This window comes from Apodemus sylvaticus, chromosome 1 (genome assembly GCF_947179515.1).
Source record: "Apodemus sylvaticus chromosome 1, mApoSyl1.1, whole genome shotgun sequence".
Taxonomy (NCBI): Eukaryota; Metazoa; Chordata; class Mammalia; order Rodentia; family Muridae; genus Apodemus; species Apodemus sylvaticus.
This window is the reverse complement of record NC_067472.1, coordinates 163,226,591-163,231,170: the sequence shown is the minus strand read 5'-3', so window position 1 is coordinate 163,231,170 and position 4,580 is coordinate 163,226,591. Positions and strand designations below refer to the sequence as shown.

The window sequence follows — 4,580 nt, the reverse complement described above, 5'->3', positions numbered from 1 at the left end:
AAGTGACCTAAAAAACTCCACCATAGAACTCCTACAGCTGATAAGCAACTTCAGCAAAGTGATTGGTTATAAAATCAACTCATGAAAATCAGTTGCCATCCTATACTCCAAGGATAAGCAGGTCAAAAAAAGAAAATATGGAAATGACACCATTCATAATAGCCACAAATAATATAAATTATCTTGGTGTGACTCTAACCAAATAAGTAAAAGATCTGTATGACAAGAATTTCAGGTCTCTAAAGAAGGAAATTGAAGAAGACCTCAGAAAATGGAAAAACTTTCCATACTCATGGAATGGCAGTATTCATATAGTTAAAATGGCCATCTTGCCAAAAGCAATATACAGATTCAGTGCAATCCCCATCAAAATCACAATTCACTTCTTCATAGACATAGAAAGAGCAATTCTCAAATGCATCTGGAATAACAAAAAACCCAGGATAGATAAAATGACTCGCAACAGTTAAAGAAATTCTGGAAAATCAGTATCCCGGACCACAAGCAATACTACAGAGTCATAGTTTTAAAAACTGCATGGTATTGGTACAGAGACAGGCACGTGGATCACTGGAATAAGATTGAAGACCCAGAAATGAACCCACACTCCTATGGTCACTTGATCTTTGAAAAAGGAGTAGAAAACATTCAGTAGGGGAAAAAAAGCCTTTTCAACAAATGGTACTGGTTCAACTGGAGGTCAGAATGCAGAAGAATGTGAATTGATCCATGATTATCTCCTTGTACTGAGCTCAACTCCAAGTGGATCAAGGACTTCCACATAAAGCCAAACACACGGAACTAATAGAAAAGTGACTGGGGACATGGGCAAGAGGGGGAAGTTCCTGAACAAAACACCAATAGCATATGCTCTAATAACCCAATTACCAGACTCTGGTCTTTTCATCTGCTCCATTAAAAAGAAAGGCTGGTTCAGGTCTGGGTCGACCAGGTTGGGAACATTCCAACAAGTTTGGGTACCTCATTTCTCCACCACAGCAAATTAGAAGAGGAGAAAGAAGCTTTTACAGACGTATAAACCGAAGGAAACACCACAGTGAAAGATCACAGAGGACTCAAGGCCCATCACTACCAGCAAGCCCAGGCTTTTTGCCTGTTCCACCAGCCCCTTTGTACCTGACTCCTCCACATTCACTACCTCTTCCTCCAGGTGTACCTCATTAAGTTCTAAAAAGTCTTTGATTTCATTCCTTATTTCTTCCTTGACCAAGGTATCATTGAGTAGAGAATTGTTAAGCTTCCATGTGTATGTGGGCTTTTTGTTGTTTTTGTTGCTATTGAAGATGACCCTTATTCCATAGTGATCTGATAGGAGGCATGGAAATTTTTTGATCTTCTGATATCTGTTGAGGTCTGTTTTGTGACCAGTTATATAGCCAATACTGGAGGAGGTACCAAGCAGTGCCTAGAAGAAGGTATATCCTTTCGATTTAGGATGAAATGTTCTATGGATATCTATTAATTCCATTTGGTCCAAAACTTCTGTTAGTTTCACTGTGACTCTCTTTAGTTTGAGTTTCCCTAATCTGTCCATTGGAGAGAGTGGGGTGGTTTAGTCCCCCATAATTATTGTATGGGGTGCAATGTATGCTTTAAGCTTTAGTAAGGTTTATGAAGGCAGGTGCCCTTGTATTTGGGGCATAGATGTTAAAAATTGAGAGTTCTTCCTGGTAGATTTTTTTGATGAGCATAAAGTGGACTTCTGTATCTTTTTTGATGACTTTTGATTGAAAGTCTATTTTATCTGATATTAGAATGGCTAGTTCAGCATGTTTCCTGGCAACATATGCTTGGAGAACTGTTTTCCAGCCTTTTACTCTTAGGTACTGTTTGTCCTTGACACTGAGATGCGTTTCCTGTATGCAGCAAAATGTTGGGTCTTGTTTATGGATCCAGTGTGTTAGTCTATGTCTTTTTATTGGGGAATTGAGTCCATTGATGTTAAGAGATTTTAAGGAATAGTGGTTGTTGTATCCTGCTGTTTTTGATGTAATTTTTATGTTTCTGTGGTTAACTTCTTTTGGGTTTGGTGAAAGGAGGTTACTTTCTGCATTTTCTTGAGTGTAGTTTCCCTCCCTTTGTTGGTGTTTTCCATTCATTATCCTTTGAAGGGCTGGGTTTGTTGAAAGATACTGTGTAAATTTGTTTTTGTTAGGAAAAACCTTTGCTTCTCTATTAAGGGTGATTGAAATATTTGCCGGATATAGCAGTTTGGTTTGGTATTTGCGTTCCCTTAGGGTCTGCATGTCATCTGCCCCGTCTCTTCTGAATTTCATTGTCTCTGGTGAGAAATTCGGGGTAATTCTGATAGGTTTCCCTTTAAATGTTATATGGAACTGGCTATCCAAAAAGACTATGAAAACACTTACCTCCAACCACACCCCCAATATCACCACCAAGGCCACTCTTTCAACAGAACCTGCAGCATAGGATGAGGTCTCCCATATCAGGACAGCAGGATCCTCTGATTTCAGTGACATCTTTCTCAGCTCACCCAACACCCTCCATATCTTGATTAACTTCAAATCCATCTTCCTTGGCTCCTTCTGTGCCTGGAAATACATCTTCTGCCCCGGCTTCAGTACCTGATATAACTGCAACAGTATCAACATCAGTCCATTCAGAAAAGTTCGATGACCCCTTCTGGATTCTGATAGTAAATTATTACTGGTTCCCGCACTTACATCAGAACATTCAAAAGGTGCCTCTTCAACTGCTATTGTGGAAGAAAAGCTTTGCCAGGTGCCAATCCTTTCATCTGGTCCATTAAGAAGAAAGGATGGTTCAGGTGTTGGTCAACCAGGTTGGGGACATTCCAACAAGCTTAGGTAACTAGTTTCTCCACCATAGCAAATTAGAAGAGGAGAAAGAAACTTTTACAGACACATAAACTGAAGGAAACACCACAGTGAAAGATCACAGAGGACTCAAGGCCCATCACTACCAGCAACCCCAGGCTTTTTGCTTATTCCACCAGCTCCTTTGTACCTGCCTCCTCCACAGACACTACCTCTTCCTCCAGGTGTACCTCATCCAAAGTTTTCTCTTCAGTTTCCTGCTGGTCAGCCTCCACATACAGGATATAGTGTGCCTCCTCCAGGGTTTCACCCAGCTCCTGACAACACAACAGGAGTGCAGACACCCCCATTCAAATATGGTACCTACAAAACAGGCACCTTCTTTGTCCAGACAAGAATTCTAGAGAGTTCAAGGAGTACTAAGTGAAAAGTCTAAATATCCCTACAGTGGGTCGTCGTCATATTTAAGAAGTTTACACCTGTATGTGATGTCAAGGTCTGGCTCAACAGGCTCAACTTCTTGCTCTAAGTCCTTCAGATTCTCACATTCAAGCTCTTATTCAAGATTACCCACATACCAAAGGAGGGGGAGAGAAGAGAGCATCAATTACTGTTCACGGTCCAGAACTCATGGATACCACAGATCTAGGTCAAGGTCACCTCTATATAGTCCATACTACCCAGAGTCTAGATCTCCTCAAAGATTTAGGAGACTGTCTCCCACTAAAAACAAATTACCTCAAGGAGAATAGGGGGTGATTGTTTTCCTATACATAAGGACGTTACATCCCCTTATGACATCAAAGAATAATGTGGGCAGAGTGTCAGCTTTACAGACTCATTTGAGAAAGAACACTACCAGGAATGGGAGAGGATATTCTTCGAGTGGTATGACAAGTACCAAATGGTATGCAATGGATGTGCAGCTTAGACCCTCTGCAAACTGAGAAGTCTTTTCTCTAGAGAGACTTTTAACTTCCTCAATATCAGAAATTCACCCTTCATAAGAAAGCACAGAGAAGACTATGCTATTCAAAAGTCATGGAAAGAGACATTTAGGCGGCAACTATCCAGAAAGCTTTCAAGAAGGGACAATCACAATCCAAAAGATAATCCAAAATCAAGAGAGAAGGGCTGTGAGAATGTTCATGGAAACAGTAAAGGGAACAATCGTATGCTGATCATCAGTGGGAGGAGAGGCTCTCAGGCATGAGAGTGTTCCATTTTCCAGTGTAAGGGAATGCCAGGGTGGGAGAATGGGAATGGGTGGGTGGGGGTGCACCTCCTAAAGTCAAGGGCAGTGGGGATGGGATGGGGGAGACCTGGAATGGGGAAAACATTTGAAAGATAAAGAAAATATCCAAAAAAAAATCTTTAGGCCTGCCATTCAATATCGATTATATTTCTGAAATATCAATTGTGAATTCAAGTCCAATTATGATAAAAACAGATCATCTATGCTAGTTTATTTGTGCCTCAATACCAGGATCCTGCACTTCTTGACTTTAATGTATAGATTCATTTCCAACTATCTACTCAAACATAAAATCTCAGACTCTTAGGTTTTCAATAGTCCTCTGGAAATTGGTTTGAGAAATAAATTTCATTTCCCTATATATGCATATATTATATGTATATTCAATTATATTTAAAGCCACATTTGTTGAAAAGAAAAATGAAGAGAAATATTTCATCTCAATGACATTTATAAAAATGTCTTGAACTTTATTTTAACTTATGAAAGCACTGCAATTATATATA

The 4,580-nt window shown here is 39.8% G+C and overlaps 1 pseudogene; it reads left to right on the top strand.

Annotated features, from left to right (window-relative positions):
- Window positions 1–2,344: 2,344 nt before the first annotated feature.
- On the top strand, window positions 2,345–4,032 carry LOC127690247 (E3 ubiquitin-protein ligase RBBP6-like; annotated as a pseudogene).
- Window positions 4,033–4,580: the final 548 nt, after the last annotated feature.